Source organism: Zalophus californianus, chromosome 1, assembly GCF_009762305.2.
Source record: "Zalophus californianus isolate mZalCal1 chromosome 1, mZalCal1.pri.v2, whole genome shotgun sequence".
NCBI classification, from domain to species: domain Eukaryota; kingdom Metazoa; phylum Chordata; class Mammalia; order Carnivora; family Otariidae; genus Zalophus; species Zalophus californianus.
In genome coordinates this window covers 194,276,624-194,289,194 of record NC_045595.1, presented here as the reverse complement: position 1 = coordinate 194,289,194, position 12,571 = coordinate 194,276,624, and the positions used below count along the sequence as shown (strand labels likewise).

Genomic DNA, 12,571 nt, shown 5'->3' with positions numbered 1-12,571 from the left:
TGTATTAGGAAAATCATACCTCATGTTGATTCACTTCATCACCTTTTTATATGTATATGGGTATAAAATATATCTTAATAAAATCAGCTATTTTAAAATTTTAATTGTCTCTTATTAATTATTGAAAATAATTTCAGGGAAATAAATATACAGAATTTCCAACCCATTTATTCAAAGAGAAATCTTATTAATTTCCTTACCTGTGTCCTGAGTAATCATGCATTTACTTAGAATTAGAGTAAAGCTTGTTATGATATGCTTCGGCCTGCAGGGCTTTTTAGAATACCTGGGCATGAAGTGGTTTGTTTATAAACATTTGTGTCAGAGGTATAAATTTTCATAGTTAAAACAGAATTCTACCTAACAGATAATGAAAAACTCAGGGCACTCCATATCTCATCATCTGATTCTCATTATCCAGAAGCAAAGGGTTGATCATCTCTAGTTATTCTTTTTGAATTTGTCTCCATTTCTCAAAAATAATGTGTTTACAATTTTTGGCTTACCTCTTTTGAAATAGCCTTATGTAACTTAGGATTCCTACTTAGGAAAAATACAACTAACTCCCTTGTATCTGTCCTCACATGTACAACCCCCATATATTTTATGTTATAATTGTATTATAATTTTTTGCTACTTCAGTATTACATGTTAACATTATAAATATCTGGTAATTAATTACTACTTATAGATGCAAATCTACCATATTATGATTTTATTCTCTTACATGTACATTTTGTGTTTTCCCTAGAATTAATAAGATAATTATTTTCTGTTTGCCTGATTTTTCATACGTCTGCAATAAAAAATATCTTAACTTTCCACAAGAAGCATAACTCTGGGGCACCTGGGTGGCTCAGATGGTTAAGCATCTGCCTTTGGCTCAGGTCATGATCCCAGGGTCCTGGGATCGAGTCCCGCATCGGGCTCCCTGCTCCTTGGGAGCCTGCTTCTCCCTCTGCTTCTCTCTCTCTCTCTCTCTCCCTCTGTCTCTCATGAATAAATAAATAAAATATTTAAAAAAAAAGAAGCATAACTCTGCTCTCAGTACTTTCAGCTAGCTTAGCAATTTTGTTTCTTACTTGGAGAAAGTCTCATGCAAGTCTTTATTACTGTCCCTTTATTACTAGTGTTTTGCATTGATTACCTATCTAATAAATATTATTTTCTTCAGGATGTTAATAGTATCTAATTACCAATTCTTTCGCTTTTTTCTGTTCCCTGAATTCTCTCTTTCCCTGGATTCCTTTATGGGTCTGCTTGCTTTGGTATCTGTGTTTCATGTTAGAGTTTTCTTGCAAAGGTTGGGTAAGTCTTTGGCTCTTTCCTCATATTTAAGAGTAAGACTGTATCTAATTTCATTGGAAGTTCTTGTAGGTTGATGGGATTTGCTGATTTGTTTTTTTGGTTTGGTTTGGTCTTGGTCTTGTGGAGTGGTCTTTCCAGTCCATTACAGAAAGGATATCTAAAAAGGGGTGGGGCGGGGCACCTGAGTGGCTCAGTTGGTTAAGTGACAGGCTCTTTTTTTATTTTTTATTTATTGTTTTTATTATGTTATGTTAATAACCATACATTACATCATTAGTTTTTGATGTAGTGTTCCATGATTCATTGTTTGTGTATAACACCCAGTGCTCCATGCAGTACGTGCCCTCTTTAATACCCATCACCAGGCTAACCCATCCCCCCAACCCCTTCCCTCTAGAACCCTCAGTTTGTTTCTCAGAGTCCATAGTCTCTCATAGTTCCTCTCCCCCTCCAATTTCCCCCTTCATTCTTCCCTTCCTGCTATCTTCTTCTTCTTTTTAAACATATAATGTATTATTTGTTTCAGAGGTCTTGATTTCAACTCAGGTCATGATCTCTGAGTCCTAGGATCAAGTCCCAGGGCAGCAGGCTAAGCTCTCAGTGGGGAGTGTGCTTGGATTCTCCCTCTCCTTCTGCCCTTCTTCCCACTCTTACACCCTCTCTCTCTAAAATAAATAAATCAATCTTTAAAAAAAATAAAAGTGAGCGTACTTAAGGTTTTGTTTTGTTTTGTTTTGTTTCCTTAGGCTGGTACGTGTTCCTGAGAAGAAGTCTTTAGTCTCCTGTGTGACATTTTTAAGCCTGGCTATCATGTTCTTATAGGTTCTTATAGCTAGTGGCAGATAGTGTCCTGGGAGGGGTTCTCACTTTTATTCTGAAGATAAACTTTATAATTGTTTCCATGTTTAAAGCATAGTAGCTTTAACCTTAGTTTAATCTCAACTTTAATCTCAGACCTCTTTTGAGTCTATCTGGTTGAGTTCATTTCTCCAGAGAAAATTCAGTCTGCTGTCAAAGGGAGAGGGCACAATTTAACAGTGTGAAGGTATAATGAAAATTCTCATGATCTACTTTCTGTTTTTACAGATATATGATTTCTCCTATTGTTAGCTTCATAGGCACCCCACAATTTCAGAGGAAATGGGCTCCTCTAATTCCTGAGACATTCTGAGAATCTCAGCCTTATTCAGTTTCCCATAATGTCAATTTATTTATTTATTTTCTTTCTTTCATCCCTTTGCTTTTCTGTTTCCAATTTCTGTTTTCACTTCCCACTATATTGGTCATTTGAGTTTATTTTCATTGTTTAAACCCACTATTTTCATGTAAGCTCATTTTAAAAAGCAGCCGTAGACTGATGTGTTCATTCCAGAATGTTTCATGCCCTTACACATACTCTTATGTTTTCCTGATTTTTAAAACTAATAAACTACCTTATTCTGAGATAATACCGACATACAGCAAATGGAGATTTTTGTGAGATAAAAGATACTTCTTACAATAAAGAACAGTTATTAATTCATTGGGAGAATTAACTTAAATTGCATTTTCATGTCATCCAAAAGTCTAGTGAATTCTAAAGCAAGAAGTATTAATTCATCAGTTGATCATCTCCTGTGCAGCATGGAGCAATGCTGGAAACACACTTGTGCACCAGACATATCACCACTTCCTTTGTAGAGCTTGCACAGTAGTGTGCTAGACCATCAAATAAATTATGAAGCGTGTTACAAGTTTTAGAACATGTACAATGGGGATGCCTGGGTGGCTCAGTCGTTAGGCAGCTGCCTTCAGCTCAGGTCATGGTCCCAGGGTCCTGGGATCGAGCCCCGCATCGGCCTCCCTGCTCCGCGGAAAGCCTGCTTCTCCCTCTCTCACTCCCCCTGCTTTTGTTCCCTCTCTCGCTGTGTCTCTCTCTGTCGAATTAATAAATAAAACCTTAAAAAAAAAAAGAACATGTAAAATGCAGCATGCCATGAGTCCATCATATACTCTGGCCCTCAATCGATTTTAGAGATCAATAAATGCTTAATTATAAAGTAACATTTAAGCAGATACTTAAATGTCAAATCAGAGTTAGTCAATATAAAAGTACTGAAATGCTATTTAAGATAATAAGTAAAGCAATCCTTGGGTCCAGAAAGAACATACCATATTTTCCCCCAAGGAATGCCTGTAAGACTAGATCATGAATACAAATGCATGACAAGGATGAAAACATGCTGAAAGGTATGCTGTGAAAATTATGGTATGGAATGATAGCCATAACATAGATTATTATATTAATAACAGATATGGTAATTTAAAGTTTTTTTCAAATATGAAGCTCTTTCACTATAATAAGCACAGGGATGATGAAAATATTACTCAATAAGCATTGACAGTAAAACAAAAAACAATGAACAACATTGACAATGTGCGGCTATGAAAAGTGTGAGTTCCTTGGGGAGCAGTCAATAAAAAACAGCAATTATGTGGTCAGACAACAAATTTTGGTGATTTGGGCCAAAATAGTGAAATAAAGAATAGGTGAAACTCTAGATTATGAGAAAATGGAATCCACAGGATCTGTGTTTATTGCAAGTTGGATGTGACATTAAGGTTGGCTCGCAGTTTCTAGCTGAGCAGGGATGAAGACAAAGAGGGTGGGAAGGAGGAGCAGCCAAAGAGACAGAAGGACAATCATGAGAATGTAGGGACTATGCCGCCTGGTAAGAAGGGGTAAGATGTGTGCTGCAAAATGAAATTAGAAAAGACCTGGAAGGGGCGCCTGGGTGGCTCAGTCGTTAAGCATCTGCCTTTCGCTCAGGTCATGATCCCAGGGTCCTGGGATCGAGCCCCGCATCGGGCTCCCTCTCCGCGGGAAGTCTGCCTCTCCCTCTCCCACTCCCTCTGCTTGTGTTCCCTCTCTCGTTGTGTCTCTCTCTGTCAAATAAATAAATAAAATCTTTAAAAAAAAGAAAAGAAAAAACCTGGAAAATATCCATCTGACTACGTAAGAGCCAATGTCCCGGTTCCACTCAGCGACCAACTGTGAATTCAGTTTTTCCCTCTTATGATGTCTTTCCTCAGTGTGTTTATATTAATACATGAAAGCACAACATGTGATTAGGAAAATTTAGTAATGTAAGAAAAAGAATTAGTGCTTGAATACATACTGATGTAAACATCACTTCTATGTGCATATTAGGTAAGTGTGGAAATATTAATATTATTTTGGTTTTTTGTGCATTAATGAAAGTCCTAGCTATGGGTCTAATGACCCACTTCTGTTAACTGATCAGATCTGATAACAGTAAAAGTCTGTGGTTATAGCTTAAATGTTAATATTCCTCTCAGACATTTGAAATCCCATTTAAATGATCCTACCTTTTTGTTTAGAATTATGACAAATAATCAGCTCATTCCTGAGCCCTAGGGAACATTGATTTTCCCTTAAATAGGAAGATTTTTCATATTTTAAAAAAATAAAATAAGACACCTGAGACGTCACTTTAAAGTATGAAAAACTAGAAATGAAATGAGATTTTGTCATTGTTTACAATGAAGTGGGCAGAAATCCTTAGTCATACCAGTAATGGGTGCAGATGAAGACAGACATCTGTGATATCAGATTCTCCAAACTGGATTCTACTCTTAACCAGCCACCCCTCCCCTCAAAATCTAAGTGGGACATTTATGAATAGATGATGAAGCATGACAGGATGATACCTTAATTCTGTCTCAATATTTCACTCCTAAATTCAGTATACAGTGTGACTGGGCTGTGATGGTGTGTGGAGTGGCCTCTGTTTTGCAGGCAGTATTAACATCAGTAGGCGTCTTTGCCTTCATCTATCCCAAACCCACAAACTTAAAATGTGGATCGAAACCCATCACTGGAAAGGAAACAAATCCTTAATACATATAACATCCAAAAGGCCTTAGGATAATGTGAGTACATACCACATGCCTTCAACTCAACCTCACTGAAAAAATTCACTTTAGAAAGAGGAAATACCTAAATCAAGGCAGAAAAAAATGCACAGATCCTGACCCATTATTAATGCTGAGTGATACAATAGGTGAGAAATAAAATAGGAACCTTTAAGTGTAAGCTAAACCTTATCCTCACTGAGTGACGGGCAGATGGTTGATATTTTTTTTTCTTCTTAAGTAACCCCCATAGGGTCAACAGCTGAGCTCATTGTCTTCTAGGAGTGTGGATAATTTCTCTCTGCCTTAGGGGCTTAAGAAACATGGAGTGTCAAAGAAATCATATACTTTTTTGATAAATTTCTTTGTCAGAATCATTGTTCCTTTTTCATTCAGAATCAATTTTTCTTTTGCCTCCCTCTCCCCACAACCCTGGAAAAGCCTGGGAGATGAATTAGAGGAAAGTTATGAATAAATTAATCATAAAGCCTATTTTAGCTAAGACAGGCAGCTATTTTAAAGTTATATAGTGGAGGTCAGGTAAAAACAGAACTAAAGAAGGTCTTTGCTAAGTCAATTTCTTGTCCCCACAAAGAAACAACTCTTACAAAATGTTTCTCTTTACTTAGTACTGGTAGATACACACTGAAGGTCTCCAATTACTCAGTCTATCTTAAAATTCTGCTTCATTTTGAATCTACTTCTTCATTTCTAAAGTGGTACTACTCCAAACTGTCTCTCATTGTGTCTTAGGTTTTTAAAGTGTCAGAGAAAAAAGGGAACACAATTTTCTCTTCTCTAAGGAGTTAATCACTTTTTTTTTTACCTCTCATTCTCTTCTCAAACCACTGCCCTTTGAGTTTCATCTTCCCCTTGTCACCAATATTATTGTTTTTTGATCACCAGTAGCTTCCATGTTGACAAATCCCAGTGGATTTGTTTCTGATACAATATTAGTCAACCACCATTATTGATGCAGAAAATAGTTCATATGTTCTTGAAATATTTTATCTGCTTCTGAGATACCAAAATTGTGCCTTCCCTTGTTATCCTTCTCAATGTTTATTTTCTTTTAAGAAAATTTGAAATATATATGTAAATATACATACACACACACACAAATATCTACAAGCACATTAATATAACTTTGCTCTGACAGTTGAGCATACTTTACAGCCCTTAACATTATTCTGTATAGAATACAAATTACCCTTATCTGAATAAACATGCATTAAAAAACAAACTTAATATATTGGAGAATAGAGGAATTGTAAATCAGTGGGAAAGAAGCTAGAGTAGAAGCAACAACAATCAGCTCAGGAGATATTGTCTACATTTGTTTTCTACCTTTACAAAACTAGAGCCTGCTAATAATTTTAAATTGTTAAAGTAATATAGTTTTGCCTGATGCCATCGGTCACAATACCAGGAGATAACTGCTATTAAGTTAGCCTTAATTTCCCAATTGGAAGGAAACAGTGACATTTATTCTCAGTTTTTAATTAGGTTGTAGGAATCTAAAATTTTCATTCAAGTTATCTGAGGTGCTTTAAAAAAAGTTTTGAGTTATCTTCATATCTGAATATCTAATCTGAAAATAATAAAAACAAAATATTGATTTAAAACCTTAATCCTACTGCTTAATGCATGCAAAAAAGTTAACATAAAAAGTTAATATTTATCAAAAACATTTGAATATTAAAACTAATGATGTAATGTATGGTGATTAACATAACATAATAAAAATAATAATTCTACAAAAAATATATTTCTTTTAACTTCCAAAATGAACTTTAAAGCCAAGGGTATAAGAATCTTGAATTTCCTTGCTAGAAGGTTTTTTCCCTCAAAGATTCCTTTTAGTCTTTCTTTGGGGTTTAGGGTCTCTGATTTTAGATTTTATTTGCTTACTTCTTTTACAGATGTGGAGAAAGAGAGAGTGCGAGTGGGGAGAGAAGCAGAGGGAAAGAGAATCTGACGCTGATTCCACTCTGAGTGCAGAGCCCCACGTGGGGCTCAGTCTTACCACCACAAGATCATGACCTGAGCCAAAACCCAAAGTCAGACGCTTCACTGACAGCCACCCAAGTGTCCCAGGATCTCCAATTTTAAACGTAGTCATTCATTTCCACATGTTGTCAAGATGATTTCTCTAGTAACGGTCTTTTTTTTTTTTTTTAATTTATTTATTTGAGAGAGAGAGAATGAGAGAGAGAGAGAGTACATGAGAGGGGGGAGGGTCAGAGGGAGAAGCAGGCTCCTTTGCTGAGCACGGAGCCTGATGTGGGACTCCATCCAGGGAGGCCGGGATCATGACCTGAGCCGAAGGCAGTCGCTTAACTAACTGAGCCACCCAGGCGCCCTCTAGTAATGGTCTTTGACTATGTTGGTTTGCAGTCTTCAGGTGCAGTATACAGTTAGTAAGCTCCTCATGAGCAGTCTCCTTATCAAGGACGTTATTCACTGGTGGACAGGTATTAAACAGAGCAGTTGGCTCATGTGTCTACAGTCCTGCAGAAAATGGTGTGCTCTGTGAAGATTTGAGTAGCAGAGTCACAGAATCTAGAGAATGAGGCATGAATAGGGTTTGTAACCTCCAAACTAAATTGGTTTGTATCCAAAAAGGGGTTGGGACTTCACATGCATATGTCATGCTTTAAGCATTTGCACTGTGATACCTCAGGAAACTACAGGGGATAAGACGGTTGGTAGAAGCCCAGCCTGTGAACCAGAGGTAGCGAGGAGATTCTTCCTGTATGTCCAAAAAATTAGCAAAGGAAAAATGTTGATTCCTTTCATCAACACAACAGACCCAGGTCTGTGATCCATTTGCATTTCATGTTTCTCTTTATACTGCTTGGTAGAGAGTGTGTCTGTGTTGTTTTTTTTTTTTTTTTTTTTTTTTTTCTCTTGCACATGTATATCTCTTTCAGACAGGCAAATCTTTTTTCATCCTCATCACTGATTGCTTGCTCCTCCCTATCCCAAGCTTGTTCTGGATGCTGTATGCTTCTTATTCCCCTTTGCTTTTATTAAAAACAGAAAATTCAATACTTCCATTTTTTTTAGAGCTTCTCTTGCACTTCTAGTTTTAAGGGACATGGGAGCCATGATTGCATCATTTCCTGCTATTCCTGCTGCCCAGAAACTGATAGACACAAACATAGAAATAGGGACAAAGTTTTGTTTTATGTGGATTATATAGGGAAGAAAAGTCCACAGACCAGCCACTCATTAAAATATATAGCAAGTTTTTCGGGGCGCCTGGGTGGCTCAGTTGGTTAAGCGACTGCCTTCGGCTCAGGTCATGATCCTGGAGTCCCAGGATCGAGTCCCGCATCGGGCTCCCTGCTCGGCAGGGAGTCTGCTTCTCCCTCTGACCCTCTTCCCTCTCGTGCTCTCTATCTCTCATTCTCTCTCTCTCAAATAAATAAATAAAATCTTAAAAAAAAAAAATAAATAAATAAAATATATAGCAAGTTTTTATCATTTGACTAAAGGGTGTTCTTTCCAGCCATTTTTTATCAGCTCCAACATGAGGCAAGGGTGATAGCCAAGGCCAGGCAGGGTAGAGTAATAGATGAGGCTCTGCTATAAGAGAACCAAGAATTCCAACAGAAGGTAGTAGTGGGGGAGCTAAGGGTGGACAAAATATTTAGCAGCCATGAGCTACCTTTAAGACAGAGGATGAGATCCAGAGCACATGAAGCTGTAGGGAACCTGGGAAATATCTCAGATATTCAATAGAGACACAAAATGGGTGCATCTTGTATGGACTATCTCTTAGCTGTAAGGAGAAATACAGACATGCATGTCTGAACAATGCTTAAAACCCTCTCTGAACAGAGTTCAATCTGTATTGTCTGTCTATTTGGGGAAAATAATCCCAATAAAGATTTTGTAAAAATCTGAGATTTGAGAAACTGATTCTAAAATGTAAAGGGTAATCTTAAATATGAAAAAAATGGGGAATTTATAGGACCAAGTTTGCTGACATATAATGAAGCTATAATAACTAAAACAGTGTAGTTATGGATGTAAGGATAGACAAACAAATGGAACAGAATAGAGAATACAGAAACAGGAGCCTAAAAATGTGGTCACCTAATTTACAACAGTTACCATTTCATTTCAGTTTCAGTAGTTTGCACTGGATATATTGGCTATCCTTGTTTGAAAACTATGAACCTTAATTTTTGACTCATACTGCACACAAAAATTAATTTCAGATGTTTGGTAAACTTAAAACAGTAATGTATAACAATAAAGCTCACAGAAACAAACATAAAGAATATCTTTATAAACTTGTAGTAACTTTAGATAAGGTTTTCTTAAATAGAATGTCAAAAGCATCACCTGTGAAAAAAATCAAAATTAACCAAATACACAGTCAAGAACTTCTCTTCATGAAAATATCCAATTAAAAGAATGAAAACCAGTCATGAGGAGTATTATCCCTTTCTGAAAACTACATGCATTTTTTCTAAACATATATCTGTTGCTGTGTAAAAACATATTTTAAAAACCCTAATGTACATGAGAAAAAAAGCAAAGTTAATAAAATGAGAGGGAAAAAGGCATTCAGAAAAATACTATTTCAGTAGTCAATAAACATATAAATTTGTTTTTAGTATAATTTTTTCTTTCAGTAGAACTTTGTTTCAGTGTAACTTTTCTTTAGTAAATGCAAATTAAAACCAACATGAGATACTGCTACATGAATACCAGATTAATTAGAATTCAAAAGACAGGAAATTCTAACTTTTGATGAGAGTATGGAAAAACTTGATAACTGAGCTTTCAGACAATGCTGGTAAGATTGTAAATTACTGCTATCATGTCAGAAAACACTTTAGCATTAAGTATATTCATGACCTATGACCCTGAATTTTTCATAATTAAACATCTAACAGATCTGAATGCAGCACATATGCCCACTGCAAGACATATACACCTATTTCTTTTTTTTTTTTTTAAGATTTTATCTATTTATTTGAGAGAGAGAGAGAGCACAAGCAGGGGGAGGAGGAGAGGCGGAGGGAGAAGCAGACTCCCCGCGGAGCAGGGAACCTGATGTGGGACTGGATCCCAGCACCCTGGGGTCATGACCTGAGCCAAAGGGCAGACCCTTAACCAATTGAGCCACCCAGGTGCCCCATACAACTATTTCTTTGAAACTTTATATACAGTACTACAAAACTAAACCTGATCTCAACTATCCTTATCAGTTTAATAAAGAAATAAATGTTTGTATATTTATACAATTAAATACAACATAGCAATAAGTAGAAAAAATAGCTACACACAAAACACAGATACAATGTCGAATGGAAAACGTAAGAAATTCCAGATCAGGCAAAACTAATCTCTGCTGATAGAAATAAAAATAGTCATTATCCTCACTAGGGGAATTGATAGTACCAATGAGAGGGCATCAGATAGGATTCTGAACTTCTGAAGATGTTCTATTATTTGACGGAAGTCTGTGAGGGGTTACATGAGTATATATATCCAACATCAAGCCATACACTTAAGATTTGAATACTCTGTGTAAATGCCACATATGAATTGAGAAACAACAACAACAACCACAAAAAACTTGAAAATCTTATACTTCCCTTGGATTAGTCAGACTATAATCATTATTTGAATTAAATGTAGCTAGACTGGTTTCTTTCTCCTTTCATCACATGCAAATAAGCCACTAAACCCTAAATCCTGGGGGAATAAAAGTTTTGTCTGCTTTGTTCCTTGATGTATTTAGTAGTAGTTATTTAGTAGTAAGATGTAACAGGTATTATAAAATGAGTGTTTTCATGACTCAGTCTTTTGGAAGTATAACTATTTGTTAAACCACCATTTCACTCTATATAGTGTAAATGTTAATAACTTTGGAGGTATTTAAAAAACACATTCTTTCAAGAGTTCAAATTTACCCCTTTATTAAGTCTGTGAATTTGAGAGCATACAAAAATCCAGGCAGTTACCTTAATTCTGGTTAAGTAACTTTCATATTACCTACCTATTTGATAAACTAGCCTTCTATGTCAAAATTAGTATCTTTTCCACAATTTGGGGTAAGTTTTCTGTATGGTAAAATTGAATATGTTTGCATGAACTTTGAATATCTATTGTTGTCGAATTTGTTCTTATGAAATTCGCATCAAATTTAGGGTTCACAGTATTCAAAGTCTGGGGTATAAAAGATGAGAATGAAGGAATTCCCCAATCTAACAGTCCCCCACAAAGCAGGAGCTCTAGACCACACTCCACAGATCTATAACAATGACTGCAGAGAAGTCCAGGGCTGTCTTTTGTATATTCCTTAAGCTCCCCCTGAACTATGGGAACATTGTCCTTCAGTGTGAACTCACCAGTGTGACCGTCCCACATATACTTCTTTCAACAATGAGCTACAGAAAGAATATAAAATAGGAACGTAGAAATCTTTAGGGGGGGTGGGGTTAAATTACACCGTAAAAGTGGAAAAAATAGTCCATCAGTAATCTTCCCTTTGAGCTGTACATATGCTACGGTTCCTTGCCAAATCATAAGGATTTAATTTTCTCCAATAACATTTCAGGACTGGATGTGACATTATTTAGCAAATTTGGGAAATCTCATGTGATTTCCAGTAATTCATCTCTAACTCAAAAACTTGTGCTTATGCACATCTCATTGGTAGATTTGTCTCTGAGATGTTCTCACGCGAGTGCTATTTTAATTTTGACTTGAATGTTTTCTCCCCATGTTTTAATTTCAGACTTAAAGGGTACTGACCCTGAAACTTTAATTTTTCATCTTTATTATCCTCCTCTGAAATATCCTTACCTGCAGTGTCCAGATGACATCTTTTATTGAGAACAACAGGTGTATCCTATGCGCCTATAGTCTGCAGTGGGATTTAAGTAAAAGCCTTTCCTGTGTCGTTTGGCAAGTATTCGAGGATGGGCAAATTACAAATTGTACTTGGAATTGACTTCTCCTCCCTCTTAGATTTCCATACTTAACCATCTCACTTCACTACCGGTCTCCAATACGCCTTACATAATGCTAATATTTAGTATGTTGCTAAATCCACAATTAAGGTGTCTTGTATTTCTATGACTCTAATTCTCTCTGAGTCAACCTGTCTGGTAGAGGGGATACATTTACCTATCTCTGTCCTAAAATTTATGCCTTTCCCTCAGTACTGCTTTGTATGCCTTAAGAGGAATGTGACTATCAGTTGCTCAAGCTTCCTTGGAAAATTTGGGGGACGGGAAGAATTTTATTTCCCAGACATGTTCAATTAGTCTCACAAGTGTAACAACCTCTACCGCAGAATGTTTTGATAACACTTTCTAGG

General features: G+C 36.4%; 1 pseudogene; it reads right to left on the bottom strand.

Annotated features, from left to right (window-relative positions):
* The window catches only part of LOC113915853, a 39,271-nt pseudogene extending 30,810 nt beyond the window's left edge, over positions 1-8,461 (bottom strand).
* Between the last annotated feature and the right edge of the window lie 4,110 nt (positions 8,462-12,571).